Source organism: Rousettus aegyptiacus, unplaced genomic scaffold (genome assembly GCF_014176215.1).
Source record: "Rousettus aegyptiacus isolate mRouAeg1 unplaced genomic scaffold, mRouAeg1.p scaffold_m13_p_2, whole genome shotgun sequence".
Lineage (NCBI taxonomy): Eukaryota > Metazoa > Chordata > Mammalia > Chiroptera > Pteropodidae > Rousettus > Rousettus aegyptiacus.
In genome coordinates, this window is record NW_023416295.1 from 138,475,389 (window position 1) to 138,498,620 (window position 23,232).

Here is a 23,232-nt window from a genome sequence, read left to right on the forward strand (position 1 = left end):
AAATGATCTCTTCAGTCGCTGAAATAGGAAATGAGAGCCAATGCTGGTTTACAAAGCAATATCAAGAGTTCTTTTTGCATCTGTTGAGTTTAAGGTATCTGTGTGACATCTAAATGAAAATCTCATAGTCAGTTTGATTAATTCTGAAGCTCAGGAAAGAAATCAGATTGAGATTACATACTCGGGAGTGATCAGCAAATGACTCATATGCAGTCTTTCAACAAATATAAATATTTTCCTTTGCAGGAAGGCAGAGTCTGCCACCTCAAAATATACCTTTCTGGGTCATTGATTATTTTAAGTGGATTATTTTTAAGAAACAAAAGACTCAAGAAGAGCCATTTATTTCCTTCTTACTTGCCTTAAAGAATTCAGATTAAAAACTGGATCCAGGAAGTGAGATCTGCTTAGCATAATATGAAGTAAGTGTGGCAGACAGGAAGGGATCTAGGAAAGTCTCTTGTTAGATTTCCCTCTGTGCCCTATTGTTTCTGGGTGGCCAGGCAAGAATTTTTTTACCGAATGTTTGCTTTTAATCATCTACCTGTGAATTTTCTACTTTCCCTTTGAAGTCCCAGCTCTCTGCCTCCCTTTCCTTAGTCCAGAATGGCATATAAACCTTACCGCCCAATTCATCCTTGGGTCCCAAATTCTTATGGAACCTCCAAATGTACACATGTAATAAATTAGATTATTTCCTCCTGTTAACCTGTCTCATATCAATTGGATTATTAGACCAGCCAGAAGAACTTAGAAAGATAGAATGAAAATTATTTTTCCTCCTATACACCTTCAGTATGGCAGGCCTTGTGCTAGGTGCTGGGGCACAAATGGTTAATGGCACATTGATCTGTGTGCTCATGAAAGGTCAGTACAGTGAAGCAAGCAGATATTAAACAGGAAGGCGTTTGCCAAATACTATAAATAAATGATATGGGAAAGAAATAGAAGTCACACTGGTCACCCCAAGCCTATAGCTGGGAGGAAGGTGAGGTAGAAGAGAAATAGATGGCTCCTTGTCCAGAGGAGCTGAGACCTCGGTGCTGGATGAGCGAAGAGGGGGCCACAACCTGGGGATCGCCCTCGCGCTCCGGAAAGAAGGAGCAGAACTTCACACATCAGAGTGACCCAGAGCTCAGTCCCTAGAGCTCTTTTCTTTCTATCTTTACCCGCTTTGTGATCATCCAGTTTCGTAGCTCTAACTGCCATGTATGTCACATGAGCCTCAAATTTATATATCTAGCTCAAGTCTTCTGCCTTGGATTTCAGACTCATCTACCCAACTGCCTCTTATGTATTTCCATGTGGATATCTGATAAGTAGCTTGTATTTCATGTAGCCAAAAAATCAAGCTTCTGGCATTCTGTCATCCTCTCTCCCTTATCCCTACTTCATCTGCAGTCTGCCCCATCTGAGCAAAGGGCAACTCCATTCTTCCAGTAGCTTAGGCCAAAAAAAAAAAGAGTAAGCTCTGTCAGCTCTACCTAAAAAACACATTCTCAACTATTTTTCAGATGAATGAACATAGGGTTAGGGGGCCAGTGAAAGAGTAACCATCTCAAGGGAAACCCAATTTCAAGGAAAGAGCGCCTAATAGTCTCAACTGAACAGAAATGTCAAGTAAAATAAGGACCGAAATGGATTTTGGATTTGGCCGGTGAGATGCTACTGTTAACCTTAATGAGAGCAGAGAGGGTGGAGGTCGTCGGAATACTGTGATGAACTGAATCTCAAAGGGAGGCAAGAAGGAGAGAGAAGCCATGCAGACCTTGCTTGTGAATCAAGGTGGGAAATTAGGGCATTAGCTGGAAAGTTGCTGAGTAGAACAAGAGAACATGAGAGACTCGAGATCTTAACGTCCCTTAATTTTATAACTACATATATTCTTCAACTTTTCACCTGTGGTAAGGTGGGGTGGGTTAGAATTCTTGACTGCTTTCATTGCCCTTCTATCTCCTGCATAGTGTTTCAGAAATGCATTTGTACAACCCACACATTTTGAGGCTTGATTGTGTTCAATTTAGTATTCTAGTCTTCGATTATCCTCCAATTTCATCAGCATATAAATGTCATCTTCTCAATAATGTTGTTAGCTCCTTAAACTCTTTTTTTATGCGTCTTTAGTGTTTTCCCTGGTCAGGGCTTAAGTGAATTGCTTCTAGAGTTCTTTGTTGAACAGAAGAACTTGACTAGGGTTGATTAAGAATCTAAATTTAAAAAAAAGTAAAATCCATTACTTACTGACAATTGCTTTTCAATCTCTTGTGCCAGAGTATGCTTCCCCTTAGATTGGCTATTAAAAGTAATTTTCTAACATTGAAGTACTAAGATGCTACTAAAATCAGATCAGACTGCTTTTGTGGTGTATAATATCTTCATTGCAGAGTTTATTTGACTTATGTCTTTTTTCTTTTATATTTTTATATGTGTAATATTACATCTACGTGTGCTGTGCTGTACTACTTTATAATATGGCTCTAGATAATAGAAATCCTTAACATCCCTCAAAGGAAATTAAAAACAAAAAAGACTAAAACAGGTGTTCTTCAAGGAATAGAGAAGAATTCCAGGTAGGAATTCAATATCTGATTAAGAATCTGCATTTTTTTTTCCCCAAAGAAAGAAAGAGAAAATAAATAAAAGGTAGAAAGCTAGACCTCAGAACTGTAATTTCATGCTGTTACATAAAATAAAACCTATGTGGTAGAAGAAAGACTGTCAGTAATAATCCTATGGAACAGATGGATTTTGTTCTTTCAAGTGAAAAAAGAACCTGCATCTTTTGTCCTAAAATATCTTGACGTGGAAGTAAGCAAGGTTTATTTCTACTATCATGATTTTCTATTTCAGACTGATATTTCTATCAATCACTAGAAATCAGCAGGAAACTTAAAGAAATTAGCTTTAAAATGCAAAAACTCTGTCATCCAATCTGTAGGAAGCACAGATATTAAAGTGCATTTACTCTTGGTTTACTCTTTTATTTCCTCCATTTATTTCCTTTTCCTTTTCTTCTTTCCACTGATTTAAAATTTTTAAATTTTTCGTCCTTGTATAATGAAAAGCACTAAACTCTTGATTGACCCTGCCTGTTCTCTAAACATACACTTTAGAGGCAAATTCTTTCGGTAATTTCTGTTTTTATCTTTTGGTAATTACTTCAGTGAACCAAAAAATATGATTATATCTCTGTTTTAATTCATCAATGCATAGTAATCAATTCAGATAAAGATGTAAAATAGATCTTGTTGACGGGTCTCTGCTGCGAAAGATGAGTCTTTGGCTTCAGAGGCCCGCAGTTCCCCCTGCTGCTTCCTCCTCTCTGTGTGGGGTGGTTGTATGTCTTTTAGTTTTTCTCCTCAAATTTGTAACTTTAAACAGTAACTTTAATCCCCTGTTTCTTATCCTATATACCTTCCTTAGTGTGTCTCAATGCCCCATTACGTAAGATGAAACTATCAGCATCCTTCTCCTTTCATTTGCTTATGTACTTGATATCATATAGAGTTTTGCTTTTATGTTATCAAAGTTATTTAAATTTGCTTTCTGTTCAGAAACTACACCCAAGTTTTCTATATTTTTTCCATATGTTAAATCTAACACTGGACAATGATACAGAAAATACTATAACAATATAAATAAAATTCAGTTTATGACTAGAGGAGGCTAAGATTATATCTCTTCTCCTCTTATGAAGATATGGTCCCAATTGTTTAAAATAATGCTGCATTTTGATTTTGTTTTATATTTGGATCTTGATTTTTTTTTGTAGTGCCTTTTCCTGATATTTCTAAATGTTCTTTTCCCTTTGCATTTTCTTTGACATATCCTTCATTTTTTCTAGCCTCTCAGTTATATTTTATGACAGCCTTCTTTTTTCCTAGAATCTTTCCTCTCAGACACCCCTCACTTCCTCTCTAAGATAGACTGGTAGCTTTCTAGGCCTCTTGTCATTTTGGGACTCTCGTTCTCTAGTCTTCCCATTTAGTTCCTGTGTACCTGTATCCTATATCTTTTTCCTGCTTTACTATCTTCTTTGGCTAGAGTAAATCCACAAGTAACTTTTTAAGAAGAGATGGTTCGAAACGAAATTTTTTGTTTCTATTCTAACTGGCTATCAAATGCCATGAACTGGATTATTGAAGCGACTTGGTATAGAATTTTTAATTGAAAATATTTTTTCTCAGGATTTTGAAAGTATTGTGTTAATTCCTTCTTATCATATTTTATTGATGACAAGAAATATAATGCCTATCTAATTCTTGTTACTGAAGATAAGTTGTATTTTCTTTGAAAAATTCACTTTATTCTCGATGCCCTGAAATGTCTTTCATATTTAATTTTCTATTCAGAGGCTATTTTCATGTGTAGCTGACTATCTTCATCACTTCTGGAGTATCCTTATCTGTTATTTATTTGAAAAATCTCTCCCCTTCATTTTGTTATTCTCTTTTTCTGGGACTTCCATTAGTTAATGTTTAGAACATCTTGCCAAGTTCTATATTGGTTTTATTCATATTAGCTGTCACTTTGTCTTTTTGCTACGTGTCTTGGAAAGTTTTTTGGACTCAATGACTCTATTTTCCAGTTTTTGTTTTGAATTTTTTATTTGTTACTTTGTGCATCTTATAGTATCCAGGAATCATAATCAGATGGATGTTAAGGAGGATACTACACTAGTGACCACTTTCTCATCCTTCTCCCTTCCAGAACAGGGCTGAGTAAATCCTTCCCAAAACTAGATGCCAATTTAGGAAGCAGGGGTAAGGGGGACGTATTTTGAGGGAAAAGAAAAAAAAAACATGAGGAATTTTGAATTTTGATATTTTAAGTAATTTTTCAGAAGAGAAAGCATCCCCAAAGAGATTATTTTAAATGGGGGAAAAAAAAAAACAGAAATAACTTTGTCATTTTTTTTTTTAAGTGAAAATGAGGCTCAAGTACAAAGTGAAATCAGGTTTAGAAACAAACATAACTACTTGATTTTGCACATCTGACACTCAGTGAATAAAATTTAACTCCATTATAATGACCTTGAGTTTTTTGTTTGTTTGTTTTAATTTATGTATTTTCAAGGTGAGAGTAAATCAGAGTTTCTGGGATGAGACCCAGACATCAGTAATTTTTTTTTTTTCAAGTGAAAAAAGAAACTCCACAATTCATTGGATTTAATTGTTTGAAGTCATTTGACAAAATTTTTGGCAACTTCCTTCCTAGCCCCCATAATCACACGTCCCTTGAATTGTCACCATCCATACATCACCATATACTCACTTAATAAAGCCAGAAATCTGGGTATACTCATTGATTTCACCATGCTCTACTTCCTCCTCCCCCACCCAACTAGTACCCACTAGTCTATAGTCCTCTGGTAACTACTAGCCTATAGTCCATGTCCCATGAGTCTCTGTTTGTTTGTCCTGCTCATTTGTTGCTTTTAGGTTTACATCCCACATATAAGTGATATAATGTGATTTTCATCTTTTTTGTCTGGTTTATTTCATTTAGCATGGTAATCTTGAGGTCCATCCATGTTGTTGCAAATGGCAGTATTTCTTCTTTTCTTATAAGGCTGAGTAATATTCCATTGTATATATGGACCACAGTTTCTTTAGCCAGTCATCTATCGTAGGACACTTCAATTGCTTTCATAGAGATTCTGATATGTTTATTTTACTGACTTGGTTTTAGCTGCAACTTTTACTTCAAGTCACATCTACCAACTATGCAGTCAAAAATTGCTGCTGCTCTTTATCTAAACTCCCAGATATTCCTTGATGCTTTGATACAACTGGTGGATATGACAGTTTTTCCAAATGAACTAGGCATTACCCTGAATGAGAAACATTGAAAGCTGTCTAGAAGGACTGTTGTGTGACAGTCAGTGTTTCATTTTTTTTTTTTTGTCTGTTAATCCAAAAAGGGGTCTGTGGATGCCAGTAGATTCCCCTTTCAGAAACATACTGATTACCATTGTCATCTAAGAGCCTTTTAAGAAATATGCAGGTTAAGACTGAGTTGTACAGTGGTGGCCAGTGGGTCTCAGGGATTCTTTCTAGCAAAGGCCAAAATGAGTACCCTGAAGGGCGAGCCCCACAAGACTGCTAGAGGAGGGAAGCAGTTTTTAGAATTTTTATAAACGATCTTTTCCTGGTAACATTTTTGGTTCAGCCTTGGTGTTGTATTCATATCACTTCGTTTTACATTCTATTTTTATATCTTATTTTGAGAGCACTTTACACTGCTGTGGTGAATCAAAGCAGAAAGGGAAAAAATAGTTTTTCTCCTCCCACTCTATCATTTTTGTATCATAATCACTTAATCAAAACTCATCAGCCAAAGAGGAAGTTACAATTAACTTGATATTTTCTTCATTAGTTGTAAGGTTCCCTGTCTGATATCTAGATATACTTATTTTGTACAATGAGATGTTTCATTGAAAACTAGAAATAAATACAGATCCCATGAGGAGAAAATCTTTTCTGTATTAATGTTACAACTCAGCTGGTTCAAGGAAATTTCTTGATTTTTTTTTACGTAGTGCAATTCTATTAAAAATAATACTTGCCATGTATTATAACTTTTTGAAATAGCATTTTCATGATTAATATGATTGATTTTATGTAAATAATATTAATTATAATTTTATATATGAAGTATTTTGGGGGAAAATATTACAAAAAGTTGAAAACCGTAAGTATATCTGTTTTCTTAGTGCTAAATAGGAAGCAGTCCTTGAAATGAGTAAGTGGTTTTAATTATTAAGTAACAAAAATGAATTAAATGTCAACAATATGTCTGTATATTACATATGAAAAATATTTATTCTTTCATAAGTTTTCTCAAGTGAATATCAGAGTCATAAATCAGATATCGCATATTACTCGATGAATTAATTTTATGTGTCTGCCTATTTTTGGAGGCTATATTTTTTTTCATGTTTTTGTTAAGGGATAATTTACATAATTTACATGACACTCGAGCATTTTAGTGTGCAGTTCTTTGAGTTTAGTGTACTGTTCTTTGAGTTTTGCATATGGTTGGGTAAACATATGCAACAACTATCAAGGTATAGAACAGTCATTATCACCCCTAACCTCACCACCAAAATTCCTCCACATACCTTTGTAATCAGCCCCTTCCGCCACTTCCAGCCTGGCAGTGACTGCTTTGTTTTTGTCCCTACAGAGTTGTTTGCTAGAATGTCATATAAATGGAAGTATGTAGTCCTTTGAGTCTTGTTCCTTTCATTCAGCATAATGCATTTGAAATTCATTCATGCTGTTGCATGTAGTTCTTTCCTTATCAATACTGAGTAATATTCCACTGATAGATGTACTATCATTTGTTTATATATTCTCAACTTTGTCTGCTATTAATATAGGCAATGTGGTGTTCTTTTGATTAGTGCTTACCTAAGTGTGTCTTTTTTCATCCATTTACTTTCTCCCTATCTAGGTGGTGTATCTAAAATGGGTTTCTTGCAGACAGCATATCTTTGAGTTTGCGTTTTCATTTTATCTGACAATCTACCCTTTAAATGGCATGTTTAGATTCTTTTCATGTAACTATTGATGTGGTTGAATTAAAGTTTATCATCATACCAAATGCTTTTTCTCAAAAGGAGAGTCTAAGTTAGCTGCAGAGGATAGCAGAACTTTGCTCCAAAATTGTAAGGGCCTGGACTGTGATTCATTTATAGGGACCAGCTGAATTCTCTAAACAGCATCCCTATCTGCCACTGCCACTTCAAGCACCATTGGATCTGCTGGACATAGGGTCCAAGAGGCAGTGTATCTTGCATGGCAGCCTGGACCTGTTGCAGAGCCATCTCTTATTCTAGGTCCCATTCAAAACCAGTAGCTTTTCATGTCACTTGGTAAATGGGCTGGAGTAGCCCAGTACTCAAATGTCAAAAATAAGCCCACCCACATTAAAGAGGGCAATCTTTTTTACTCAAAATCCACCAAATTAAATGTTACTCTCATCCAAAAAAACTCATAGAAACATCCAGAACAATATTCGACTAAGTCTCTGGGCACCATGGCCACATCAATTGGACACATGAAATTAACTACTACCTACCAAAATCTGATTGAGAAACAGAGGGTTTAGAGAGTTCCTGCAAAGCAGACAGAAGCTGTATTAGACCTAGAATATGAGTATTCTTACAGGCTGGTTTGCAGCTAGCAAAGTGATATTGCATGTAAAGCTATGCACCTGAGAGTTTCAAGTTTAGCTCCTTTATTGATTCGGTCTCTACTTAATTTTCAAACAGTGTAGAATGGTGCAGTATAGCTTGGGTTTGTTTCAAAGATTGGCAGCATCTGTGTAACCATTACTTATAACCATGATCGGACTCCAATGATGTCCTGTACCAAATCTAGATGCGGAAATAAGCCTTAGTATGGGAGGTTGTATCACAATCAACTAGTGAGAGTGATTGAATGATTTTCCCATAGGGACTTCCTGAAATGGAGATTACATGAGTTTACCCCGACTACCAACCTCTAAATGGCATTCCATAACTACTGTATAGGTACCAATGTATTTTTCAACTGGATTTTCATTTTCCTTTATTGTCCTTATCTCAATGAAATGATAATTTCCCTTAACCCTCTCCATATAAATGCCTTATAGAAAGAATATATACATTAAATATTTACTAGCTAATAAACTATATGATAGCTAATATTCTATATTATAAAAATATGGTAGTTGCTATATGATAGCCAATTAAAATGTGTATGTTAATATTTTGAAAAATGTATATATAACATATATGTGGCATTTATATGGATATTTTACCCTCTATTGCTAAATATGATAATACCAAAAGGCACCTTAAAAATTACATCATTAATATTAACAGAAAGGATAATATTTTAAAATGTGACACCACGTTCTTGTTTGGAAATGACACATCTCTAATTGCTATGCTCTCTATGGGGAAGAGAATGTATGTTTATGTTTATTTAACCCTTTTACCCACAAAGAAGCTAGCAGAATATCTTGTGTATTGTAGGTATCCAAAGGATGTTTATTAATAAACATGTGGCTATTGTCAAATATTCATTTAAGGGGTGCTGAGTAATACCAGAGATGTAATCAAGATGAAAGATGCGGGAATTACATTTTGAGGTTAAAAGCCAATGACTATAGGAAAATGTGAACGTAAGTACTGTCTCGTAGTGATAAACATGAGTATGCACCTTCTCTTCCTTCTTTCCCTCTTGGCTTGAAATAGGAAAGCTGGCCACATTTACAGGTGAGGCCATCTTTTCTGAGATATCTAGAGGGAAGAGAAAGCTTAGACTTTATTTTCCTTTGGGGTTAATAGAAGCTGAGGAACTAATGTAGGGGGGCCCAGGGAGAAGACCTGAATTGCATGACACCTAGAATGTTGCTCTTTGAGTTGGATTTCTACCTCCTTAATTCTATAAATTTCATAGGACCAATTATTTCTGCACTGAGGTCAGTGTAGTATCAAAGGATGCCTACCCACTTTCCCCAGTGATGCAGCTTCCTTCTGTAATAACCACCTTTTTATTTTGCTTGGCTGTTTCAGACCACTGTAAAGACAGACACAGCACTCCATACTCATACTCTGTGACTCCCTGAGGGACCTGTTAGCATCACCTTTATGAACCTTGCCTGCCTTTCCCCACTGCTGAACCTCTAAAATCATTCTTTTTTTAATAGAGAAAAAAGTATTTTTTCCAACAGGGATTACCAGTTGTTGATTTAGATTTTATTTGATATTTGTGTCCTTTGGTTTCCATGGCAGCCAACACTCTGATGCAGAGCCTATAGTTACCAAAAATCTTTATCTGTAGCAGAAAAATTTTTATTGAAAAATTAGAATCTTTTCCAGAACAATTCAACATTTCAGAAGAAGCATGGGTTTAAAATAAAACTATAAAACCATTCCACTATAATGCAGCTATAAATTATAAGTAATATATTATTATTGATTAATTTTTTTCTCCATATAGTTCTAAAGTTTAAGATGATTCCCTTTGTAGAACAATATCAACTTGGAGAACAAGAAAAAAGCATTCATGCCTACCATTTGATAACTTGATGTCTGAATTGGGTTTTAGACAGAAGCCTCTGTATTGCTTGGCTGTACATGTTAGAGTCTTAGAACCATAGAGTATTGGGGTTAGAGAGTTCTTTTTAGAGACCATCTCTTTCGGCTTTGTAGGTTTACAGATAAAAACCCCCACCCCCAGAAACACTAAGAGACTGTCCAGTGAACAGTTGAAACAAGTCCAGGATTTAAGCCTACCAAATTTTAACTATTGAAAGAACTTCCACTATGGCCTCAGCTGCTGTCTGGCCTTTTGGAAAATGTCCTAGCTGCGCACATGTGTTATTTTCGACACCAGGTACTGCTTGACTTCTTTAGTTAAATGGAGCTTGAGCCTCGTTTGTGTTGGGGTTCAGTGTTTATGTATTATCGTATTGTTCAAGACCAAATGACAATGACATTTTCTTTGATACAAATTCCCTTTGATAAAAATGATAAAATTCTGGAGCCTTTCTTCCATATGTTTGTGATTATTCATTCGTCAAATGATCCAGGGAAGAATTGGGTTTTGGGTACACTGCAGATAGCTTTGTCTTCATGGAAGTTACCTCAATATTGGTTGCATCTTATATTTTCATCAGATGTGTTGAGTAAGGCTGGATTCAATAACATGTTGAGTGCTTGCTGTGAAGAGAAAGGTTTAAAGGCTATGGTACCCGCTGTCAAAATGCCTAATTCTAACATGAGATAGAAGTAAGAAAATTTCAGGTAGAGGATGCATTTTGTGCTTTAGCACGGAGAAAGGAAAAAGAGGGATTAATTATAAAGAGAGCCTTGGGGTAGTGGTGGTATTGGAGCTGAGAAGACCTGAAATTTGTCAGAGATTTCAAAAGGATTAATGGAACTCATTTTAGTTTGAGCAAATACTCTGTATAAGAAAGAATTGCATGTTTTCTGGCAAAACAGGACCAGTGGGCAAGTAGATGGAGGAATTTTAAAAGCTGTTTTATCACACAGACACACACACACATACACAGACCATACATTACATATATTAGCTCATGTGTATAAGAGAAGCTGTGGTATGGCTGAGCTAACCTGTGCTGGTTCATAAGAAGTGGTTGTTCACTTTGGGGGAATTTTCTGAGCCAGTGAAACAGCCATTATTAAAAATTATGTAAACTTATAATTAAGTAAGTTATATTAAGAACAAAGTTAGTATAAAGCAAAATACATTCATTCCTATTTTCCTACATTTTGCTTTCATGCCTACTTTTGAAGTTATATGTATCTGTAGACTACATTCGCTATGTATATCGCCTCCCCACTCCATTTTCAAGGACATCATGTTGGTAGCTGAGATTCAGGAATGTTAGGTGTACTTACCCCATGGGTGCTGGCAAGCTACAAACTGGGGCTTGTTTTATTCTTTTGTTGGTATAGACATAAGAATGTGATGGATAAAATGTTATTAATGCAGATTAAATTTTAAAATGTACTGAGTGTGTATTCACTATGTTGTGAACAGCACGAAATTGAGAAAATATTATCCCAGGTTTCGAAGACAGTTTCATTTCAGAAAAGTCGATCATGTCATTAATGCAGTGAAGTTCTAACACATGTCCTTGTTTCACTTTCTTCATACTTTTAACAAAAATGAAAATATCAATCAATAAATATGTCAGAAATACACTAATTCATCATCAGTAATGGCAGTAACTTCTGGGCTGAAATAGGTCATAATCAACTATTTATTTGTAATCTGTTTTTGTCAAGTCATGACAATTGCAAAAAATACGCTAGCCATGGAATCAAGATTTCAACAAAAATCAACGAAACGTGTTTTCGGAATCAGATGGCTATACGAACTTTGTACAACTTATTATTACTTGCAAATTGTGAGCTACATCCTTTGTATCAGTAGAATTAAAAAAAAAAACGGTGTATGTAGATTTATGTATGTATTTTTTTTTTTTTTTTAGCGCTAAATATTTACCAGTAGGACACTGGCAAAAAGAGGGAATTATCAGCTGTGTACTTTTCTTCATGAAAAAAGCAGCCATTCAGTTGTTATATGGGTCAGTTAAACATATCAAACATTGGCAGAAATTTCTCTCAAAATACATTTTTAAGTCATTCACTGATAAGCACAGTATTTGGACTGGCTCATTAAAGACTGAGGGAACTTTTACTTATTTTATAAAATGGAATATGAAATCAGATTTTGTTTTAATAAAAGATTTTTGCAGGTATTTAGAAATGGATTCTTCATGAAGTAGGGATGACTCTGATGAAGACATGGAGTCTTACAAATGATAACAATATGCTCTCTCATCATTTTGTAGAAATACTGCATAAACATGGGGGAAAGGTTTGAGGGATCATTTACTAATTTGGGTAAGAAAATATAAATTCTAAAATATCGTCTTATTTTTCATGAAATTACCGGTCGTACTGATTAGCAGGTAAGACTATGGAACACTGACTTTTAAAGAAAATGTTTTATTAAAGAAAAATTTAAATATATACAAAGAGCTAGGCAGAAAAGTGTAATGATGCCACCACCTTTCATCATGCAGTCTTAACAGTTGTAAAATGTATGGACTTATGTCTTATCTATACTCCACTCTCTACATTAAGACTGAAGCATAGAAGACTGTGGATCTTTTCTTGCACTTTACCAGAGAATAATGGAGCATTGTTCAAAGTTGGTGATGTTAGATAAAAATAAAAGGCGCTTGACAATGCCTTTTGCTATATCTCCAACTTTTAAAACAAGCCAGTGTAAAATATATAGTTTAGCAGATTGTTTTGGACATATCATTGAATTTCAAAACCTAGTGTAACATTTAAGAGAAATAAAGAATAAAACACTTCTGACTGATTTCTTAGGTGCTTCATATATACTTATGAGTTAAAATAAGGCCTGTTTTCCACCTTATAAATATTTCTTCATTACCTTTTAGGCAAAAGTTTAATATTGACATTTAGCTCAATTAGTTGTAGAATATTGCAATCACTTATGTTTTTTGTGCTATAATCATATGAAATGATTAGTAGCTAGTGGCTAAATGGCATGTTTTAATGGACTATCAAGTAGTTGCAAGTTTAGGCTTTGAAAATATGAGTGATAAAAGTCACAAGAAACCCTTTCAATAATCAGAAGAAAAATTAAATCTTAACATCTATTTTCATTTTTTAAAAGTTGTGAAAAATTCAAGGGAGAAATAATAAATTTTTGATTGGGTTTTGAAGGAAAATTTTAATATAGAAAGTTAATGTGTATATATATATATATGTACATATATGTGTGTGTGTGTGTGTGTGTGTGTGTGTATTCAAATGTCATTGAGCACTTTACTTGCTAGAGGAGGCTTTCTCTGACCCCACACACTTGGAGCTAGGCTGGAATACAGGCCTTTCCTGTATATTCCCAAGACACATCTCTGTTGCTTCTGAACAAGATGAATCTCTGAGAGTGAATGTACCCTTTCTTATTCATCTAGGTATGCCCATAAAATGTTAAAGGATGGAAAGAAGACTGAATACTGTTGGAGGATTTATTCCATGTACTAAGGAAAGATTATCAGTCATTCTTCCCATATAGCTTAATGTTCTCATTCTGCTTCCATTTGCGGTCTTCCTGGATTCAGTGTTGACTCAGAAAAAAATGGCTCCTTTCAATAGATACAGTTCCCTCACACGTTCATGAGAACCATGGCTTCTCCCAAGTGAGAAGGCTGGATTTTAGAAACATAACCTAAATAGAGGCTGTGGTGTAAGACTCTTTCCTAATCCATCACCAGTGGGCATTGTTTTAACCAACCATGTACTGACTTAGGGACTTATTCTCTCCTACCTAAAATACTGACTTTCATGCTTAATTACTACAGCTATCATGAATGCACTCTTTGTAGAACTCAAAACCTCTGGACTTTTTTTTTTCCCTGAATGAACTAACTAACTAGCAGATTTCTTTACTGAGATGTGATTGGTTGTCTAGTAAGTTAACAGACTCAGCTTTGGGAGTATTTATTTTAAGTCAGTTAACTTGTATATTTATATGTCTGGTGGTCTTTGTTTTATTCTTTGGTGGAGCCATCATAGAATTTTGGATTGATTTGTTATAAACTCATTCAAAGACCTATTGCCATTTTATCTAGACATGTGAAATACTACTCTAGCTATAGCTACTTTTGCATATGTGATCAGAGTAGGGCAGTAGTCAGAAACTAGGATTGAATCCTTCTTTCATTATTATTAATGACCTTGAATAAGTTACTTAATATTTCTGAGATGTAGTTTTATCCTTTTTAAAAAGAAATAATTGTATTTCATTGGTTTAAGATGAGGATTAAAAGAGCTCCACATGCTAAGAGCTGAACACAGTAAACTAGCTCTAGTAAGTGCTAAAAATACTGATTCTTTGTTTATCTCTCTGATTATCCTATTTAAAAAGAATTTTTTGAACCAAAGCTGGTTTTCTCAAAGGTAAAACTTGACTACGTAGTTATTTGTTTTAGGACTTATGTGTAAAACAATATTCAGTTTTGAGATTCATATGATCAGTTCCTTATTGTTTTGGCACTTGGAGCATTTATTGGATGATGGGTTTTTTTGTTTTAGTGTTTTTTTTTTTTTTTTTTTTTTTTTTTAGCTATCTGCAAATGATAAATCCTGTACAATTTACTCTTATACATGGATTTGATGAACATAAATGTTCACCATTTAAGCAATCCATGGATTTTATTATATGTAGAATTTTTCAGAGATTAATCACCGATGGTTATGTAGTAAGCTTTCTGGTGAAACTCTACTTTTCAAATTATATTTTTAACAAGAAAAAATATACATACACTGTTGGTTACTCAGGTAACAGCATTATTCTTTTCTTCCTTGTGAAGCAAACTTCCTTCTGTTTGGTAATGTGGCAATCCCACGCCTCATTGCCAGTGACTGAGAGGAGGACATATGACCCTGTTTTAGACAGTAATCTGTCAGAAGAAGCCTACTGAGTGCTTCTGAGAAAGATGTTCCTCCCCAAGAAAGGCGTAACCTGTGCAAGGAAAAGCCCTTGTGTCCTTTGTCTTTTCCCTCCTGCCTGGCCTGCTGTGATTCGAAGACATTTTCTTGGTAGCTTTAGTAGCCGTTTCACCATCTCAGAGAACCAGCCCACAAGTTAAAGACAGCAGAGTAGAAAGAGAGAAAGAACCATTTTCTCTAAGCTGCGAAATTGCCTCTAGAACCACCAACTCCAGATTTCTCATAAAGTAAATAATAAAGGTGCTTGTAATTCCAGCCAACTTGGGTCAGTTTTCTCTTGATGCCAAAGGCAATACAAACCAACAGCCTACAGCCTGGGTGATAGAAATGTGTTTATAAAAGGTGCCAGGAATTTAATGCTAGGAGACATTTTTTTTTTTTTTTTTAACCGTATTTGTATTTAACGGCCATGGAAATTCCACCGTTTTCCACTGGTCTGTTCTTTACTCAGGCCATCCAATTATACTCTCCATGTTCTATTAAAAGCTGGTATTTAAATAGACACTTTTTATTTTTGGAATTCCTGCTGGATCTTATTTGAAAGCATATTTAAAGGACAATAAACCTTCAAGTAATATCTTATATGGGTGTTGCAGACATTTGAAAACTTTTATAAGTGCATAAGAGATTTTAATATGCATGTATTCCGATACATAGTAATAGTGAGGGATGCGATTGCCTTGTAAAAGTGTTAAAAAAGCAAATTTATATGTTAATTTTATTTTTCCCCATCTATAATATTAATTAGAACATAGAAACTCAGAATTATTTAAAAGTTCATATTTCATTTTGAAAAGGAGACTTTTTCAGTAAAACATCTGAATGAAAGCAGCAACATATTTTAAAATGTTATGATTTTCTTCCCTTTAAAAATAACATATAAATCCTTAGCCAGGCTGACCAAGGAAAAAAAGGAAGGCACAAATTATATCAGTAATGAAAGAGGCCCATTATTTCTGGTCCCACTGACGTTAAAAGGATAATAAAGGGATATTATGAACATCTCTAGATACCCAGGTTCGATAACTTAGATGAAATGGACCAGTTCCTTAAAAATAATACAAGACTAGTGAAAACAAAAGTCATTTGGTTGTACAGATCTCTTCAGAAGCACACAGGAATGCAGTAGTTTGGCTCTACTTTAATATAGTCGTGCCTAACCAGCAAAGGTTGTCATGGACACCCATTTTTGTTAACTTTTCAATTTATAAAGTGAATAGGACAGACCTCTTGTATTTATTTATTTATTTATTCATTTATTTATTTATTTATTTATTTGTAGCTTTTCTTACCTGTGCTAGACAGAGTTTTGCATGCTCAAGTATGTGGTATTGTGTAGACACATAAGGTGAATATAATTTTATAGGCCATTCATAAGTGAAATGAAATCTTTCAGGGGAGCAACCCTGTACTCACTGGTTAAATGTTGGCAGATTCTTAGACATTCGAGATGTGCGATTGGTATTTTGTGTTAGTATAGCAATGACTTAGTTAACATGTGAGTAACAGAGAACTTAAAATATAGTGAGCTAGTGTTACTGATTATTTGTACTTTATTTTTTCCCCAGCACCACTATACATCCATATCTTCCTATGACTTTCTTGATTATTGAAGGTGTCCTTGTCTTTTACATGATTTTCAGTATCGTACCTGAAAATATTGTCTAGCAATGCACAGATGTAAACATATCTATGTAATCTGTGTTTAAGTGATCCTCATGCTGCCAAAATGTTTCATTATGTTAAGGCATAAAATAGGGAGGAACGATTAGCAAATTCATAAATCGTATCCTACCATTGTATAAGTTTAAGATATACAACATGACCATTTACTATACGTAAATATTGTGAAATAATTACCACAATAAGACCAGTTAATAAATCCGTCATTTTAGATAATTATCTTGTGTGTATGTGTGTATTGAGAACTTTTAAAGGCTACTATTTTGCAACTTTCAAATATATAACACAGTGTTGTTAACTATAGTCACCATGCTATACATTAGATCCCCAAAACTTATTCATCTAGTAATTGGAAGTTTGTACCCTTTGACCACCTTCACCCATTTCCCTTACCCTCCTGACCCTGGCAACCACCCATCTATCTGTTTCTATGAGTTTAGATTTTTTGGATACACATATAAGTGAGATCATATAGTATTTACAGTATTTGTTCTCTCCCTGACTTTTTTCATCTTCAGAATTCATCCATCTTGTTGCAAATAGCAGAATTTCCTTTTTATGGGTGGATAATATTCCGTTGCATGTGTGTGTGTGTGTGTGTATAAACACTTGTGTGTGTGGGTGGGTGGGTGGATGGATGGATGGATGGATGGATAGATAGATAGATGTTATATTTTTTTTATCCATCCATCTGTTCATCCATGGACACTTAGCTTGTTTCCATGTCTTGGCTATTGTAAATAATGCTGCAATGAATGTGAAAGTGTCTATGTCCCTTCAAGGTAGTGATTTTATTTCCAGTGGCTGTACCAGTTTATATTCCCACCAACAATGCACAACGATTCCCTTTTCTTCATATCCTCGTCAACACTTATTGTCTCTTGTCTTTCATATAACAGCCATTTTAACAGGTGTGAGGTAATGTCTCATTGTGGTTTTGATTTATATTTCCCTGATGATTAGTGATGTTGAGCACTTTTCTATTTACTGGTTGGTGATGTGTATATCTTCTTTGGAAAAATGTGTATTCAGGTCCTTTGCCCATTTAAAAATCGGATTATTTGACTTTTTGCTATTGAGTTTTAGAAGTTTTTTTAATATACTTTGGATATTAATCTCTTATCAGATATATAATTTGCAAATATTTTCTCCCATCCTTTATGTCATCTTTTCATTTTTTTGATCATTTTCTTTTGCTGTGCAGGAGCTTTTTATTTTTATATAGTCCTACTTGTTTATTTTTGCATTTTTTCCTTATACTTTTGGTATCATATCTAGAAAATACTTGCTAGGACCAATGTCAAGGAGCTTTGTCTCTATGTCTCCGTCAAGGAGTTTTACATTAAATCTTTAATACATTTAACATTTATGAGTGGTGTAAATTTAGGGGTCCATTTTTTTTCTACAGCATGTAATCCAGTTTCCCCAACATCATTTATTGAAGAGTCTATCCTTCCCCATTGAGTGTCCTTGACTCTCTTGCCAAATATTAGTTGATTGTATATGTGTAGGTTTATTTTGGGGCTCTAGATTTTGTTCCATTGATTGATGTATCTATTTTTATGCTGATACCATACTGTTTTTCTTATCATAGCTTTGTAGTATAGTTTGAAATCAGGAAGTGTGATGCCTCTAGCTTTATTCTTCTTTCCAAGATTGCTTTGACTATTCAGGGTCTGTTGTGGTTCCATATGAATTTTAGGATTATTTTTCTATTTCTGTAAAAAATACCATTGGAATTTTGATAGGGATTACATTAAATCTATGGGCGGCTTTGGGTAGTATGGACATTTTAATAAAATTAATTCTTCTGATCCATGAACACAGGATATATTTTGATTTATTGTGTTTTCTTTAATTTCTTTCATCAGTGTTTTATAGTTTTTAGCATATAGACCTTTCACCTCCTTGGTGAAATTTTTGGTATCATAAGGTTCTGTATGTTGTAGATGTTCATGTATGTTGTAGTAAGTCATTGACTCTTTTTAACCACAGACCAAGTTTACTTCTACATTAAGAAGGAGAGGGAAGTGGGTAGGATTATTTTCAGAATTTCGAAATGATTATAAGCAACATTATGACCTTGGATGAACAATAGAATGGGAAATGATGGTTGGTTGGGAAGAATTTGGAGGAAGAAAATAAGTTTAATTTTGAATATGTTTTGTTAGAACAATGTTTCTTAAAGTATGGTCCCTGGACCAGCAGTATTAGCTGGAACTTTTTAGAAATAGAATCTCAGGTCTTATAATAGACCTACTAAATTAGAAAGTTCAGAGATGAGCCCATAAATGTGAGTTTTTAACAAGCCCTCCAGATGATTCTGAGATACCCTAAAGTTGAGAATCACTGTGTTAGAATAATTGGTGGCTCATCCAGGTATAGATTTTTGATAGTTCATTGGAAATAAAAGTTTAGAGCTTTAGAGTAGGCTTCAGATGGGAGATATTTGGGTGGTAGCCAAAGCCACCGATGTAGGTGAGATTGTTTATAGACAGTATCTATGATGAGAAGAACTTAGTACCAATACAGGTACCAAGTATCACCTTAGGACAGCAGTAGTTAAAGAAAGATGAAGATGATGTTATTTCTGCACCAGGGCTAAACAATAGTGCCTGCATTCCTTATCAAGTTTCCATTGTGTTCTAGCCTCTCTATTCTTATTGCAGACTTACCTCCTAGACCCTGAAATCTAAGAAGCTGCTAAAGATAGCCAAATAAACATTCGTATGGAAAGTTTTTTCCTCACCCTAGAAAACTAGGTATGAGAAGTATATTATGATTGGTATTAGGAAAAGGAAAATTGCTCTAGATTTTCATTTCCTTGTTTTTATCCACATGATTACCTATTTGTTTTTTTATTTTTGGTGTACTTTTCAAGCCTAGTTTCATTGGTTTGTTTTGTTTCTATGGTAATATTTCAAAGCCTCTTGAAGCTGAACTATTCTTCATTCCCTTTCTAAAACGGGCAAGCAACATTTGACTCAGTAGAAGACAACTGTGAAGAAATTTTAGTAATTATTTCTTAATTGCTTTATTGTATTCAATCTCTAGCCATGCAATAAGCTTATTACAGTTGAGTTTCTTATATACTGAGACTGTATTTTAGTCATATTACATAAAAGAAAATTTACTTTAAAAATAAATTTGTCAGTTTTAAATAAATATGTTTAATACGTAAATATTCCAGATAATTTCAAGCAAGGTCACTGGGCATGTTCTATTTTTATTTACATCAGCCTTTATTAAACTTTCATTTTCAAAGAAATCACCTAAAGATCTATTAAAATGCAGATTCTGCATTTCTAGCAAACTCTGTGGTGATCCTGATATTGTTAGTCCAAGGAACATACTTTGAGTAGCGAGCCTTCAGATAAAACAGATTAAAATGATACATCATTTCAATAGAATACTTTGAATCCATTAAAAAGATGAGGTCAGAAATGAAGACATCTGCAAGATGTGCTGTTTCAGTGAAAAAAGCAAAGCGAAGAACTATATATATTATGATTCCACTTGCATGTTTTTAAGGAAATTTATATATGCAAAGAAAATTTCTGAAAGAATATATAAGAAACTTAATTAAAGTTTACATTTGGGGAGGGGCAGTGAGATCTGGAGTAGGAGGGGCACTTTGCTTATGATATATAACAACATTTGTTTTGTTTCAATCAAGAAATATTTAAAATATACAGAGATGCATAAAGCACATTATAAAGAAAGTGAACTCTCCAAATATAGAAAGGGTTTTTTGGGACATATTTGCTTCAAATCTTTTTTTTTTCTCTTAATGTATATAATGTAGAAGAAGTAGGTGAAGCTCTTTTTTTAACCTTTTTTTGATCCCAATCTCCAAATCTACCAGTGTACTTTGGTGTGAGTTTTTTTCCATCCATATTTTTATAGGTTCATTGCATAGTAAACTGTAACATATGTTGGTTTTGTTCTAAAATTTTATGTAAATGAGGTCATATATTTTTAATTGTTTTGCATGCGAGTGTATTATTTTTTAAATACAAAATATAATAAAAGAAGCAAACCAAGATCAATAAAATATGTCTATCAAAACTGTGTGATACAGGTATGCTGTAGGAAGTGCACCGGATCAGGAATCAGAGAGTTATGTCTTTAAGATGGCTCCGTACTAAGCAGCCTGTGACATTGGGTGAATCACTAGTTTCTGAGTCACGGGTTTCTATGTAATCCAGATGCTCCTAGGTCCCTGTAGCATCTAAAGCCCAGTTATGAAATATATCGATATATATTTTTCTTATTCACTTTACAACTAAGACCTCAAACTCTCATTCAGATTCCAGGAAGCCAGCACCGTGCATCGCAGTTTTAGCCACGTGGGTGCTGATTTGATGTCAAGGACCATAGATTTTGGCTGAAGATCTGACATCTGAATTGATCCCAATTAGGTGACAGTCAGTCAGACAGCAAGGAGAAGAAGCAACAAATGTGAGTGACACCTCCACCTGACAAAGCTGATGGGAGACATCTTCCAGTCTAACCTCTTTGTTCAGTACTCACGGATGGAGTGATTTTTCGTATTGAGCTATGACATTTCAGTTGTGGCAGTGAGTGCTTTGCTTATCACCCGTCTTACTGCTATCACTGTCACCATTGTGTATTTTTTAGCTTAAATATGTTGAGGGTGTAAATCAGAGAGATGCTATCACCTACTTAGGGGACCCTAATGATGGCCTTGGCTGGAAAGGTGAGAAGAGATTAGAGGTTCGGCAGTAACTTCCTCCTTTGCCTTGTAAGCATTTATTGGAAGGGTGGAAAATTGAGAAATTTTCGAAGCCAAGATTACGAGACCAATTATGGAGTTAAGCAAGTGTTTTGGAGGGCAGTTTGAGATTTTGAAAAGGATTGATGGCATTTATTACTTTCTGAAATGCAGATCTTATAGTAAATGTTGTCTGAAATATCAGCTATGGAAGAGAGATTATTTTATAATGACTTTGCCAGAAAGAACTAGGTAGATTTAGCCTTCCATTCAAAATGGAAAAATGGGACTTACAAGATAGATAGTATATTTTCTCGAATAAAAGATTTAGTAGTAACACTCATTTTCACACATGCGATATATTTCTGTAAAATGTAGTCAACCTCTTTGAACATAAATGTCAAAAACTTAATGATGCCAGATACTTTTTCTTCTCCTGTTTTGATATAAAGGGAATAAAAACAATTGTATTAATTATTTATTGCTGTGAAATAAATTTTCCCCAAACCTCGCTGCTTTAAAACTAAATATTTGTTACATCATACAGTTTCTGAGTCAAGAATCTGGGAGAGGCTTCTCTGAGTGGTGTGACTCAGTGTCTCTCATGAGTTTACGATCAAGACACTGGCCAGGATGGTAGTCACCTGAGGCTTGACTGAGACTGGGAGATTGACTTCCAAGATGACTCACTCACATGACTATTGGCAGAAGACATCAGTCCCTTGATGGCTGCTCACAAGAAGTTCTATTTCCTCACCACATAGACCTCTCTATAGGACTGCTAGAATGTTCTCGTGATATAGTAGCTGGCTTCCATGAGCAAGTGATCCAGAAGGGAAAGAAAGCAAGAGGGCACCACAGTGCCTTTTACTCTTTAGCTTGTAAGTCACTGTCGCTTCTGCCACATTTCATTTAGAAGCTAGTCACTAAGTAAAGCCAACATTCGAAGGGAGGAGTATCGAAGAATTTGTGGACATATTTTAAAAGAACTAAAAGAGTCAATTGACTGAAGAGGTGTCAGTATTATAAAATCAATCACAAAATTGCAAGGAAGCAGAACTTTGTTAAGCAGTCCTTCAATTTGTATAATTTCTATAGAAAAACCACTAATAATAACTAATATGTAGTTATTATTAACATGTACCAGGTACTGTGCTTGGCCTTTCAGATCATCTGTTTTATCCTTAGTACAGTTCTGAGGTTAGATCCTCTTATTACCATGTTTCATCAAAAATAAATGCCATAAATTGTAACATGCATCTTTATTTTATGTACCATTAAGAAAGAAAAATGCCAATTAAACTATATCACAGTGCCTTATTTATTAAAATGTATACTTTGTACTTATTGAAAGTAAATGTTTTAGGCTTATTTAGGCCCTTTTGTTTTTGGTCACATGTCACTCTTGTGTATGCCTAAAAAGGAGAACATAGTGAAATAAATTGATGTTCCTAAAGCTGTTTTACATTCAGAGTTCAGTTCTTCTGAATCATTGGCATTGCTGCTTCCTACCAGAGGACCAGCTTTTCATTGCAGGTCCCATGCATGCAGCTGACTCGTGTAATTTAGGAGAAGTGGTCTTAGCTCCAGCCTTGAAGTTATAGGCATCATCTGTAGTAGTGGGATTTTGTGAATCATACTGGGGGAAAAAATGTATCGACTAAAGCTACTTTATTTCAAATGAGTATAGGACCTTAAGTTGTATTTCCCATGTCCCATGCAGATACATATTCATTAT

General features: G+C 34.6%; 1 protein-coding gene across 5 annotated transcripts in view; it reads left to right on the top strand.

The window, feature by feature from the left end:
• Positions 1 to 427: 427 nt before the first annotated feature.
• LOC107514213 (maltase-glucoamylase, intestinal) overlaps positions 428 to 23,232 on the top strand; it is a 177,340-nt gene continuing 154,535 nt past the window's right edge. For 2 of the 5 annotated variants that reach the window (XM_036236620.1, XM_036236622.1), the window contains exon 1: positions 428 to 1,785. The gene's annotated coding sequence lies outside the window, so the exon portion shown is untranslated. Of the gene's footprint in view, positions 1,786 to 20,601; positions 21,221 to 23,232 lie in introns of those variants that run through there. The other 3 variants (XM_016151710.2, XM_036236624.1, XM_036236621.1) reach the window with 3 other exon arrangements.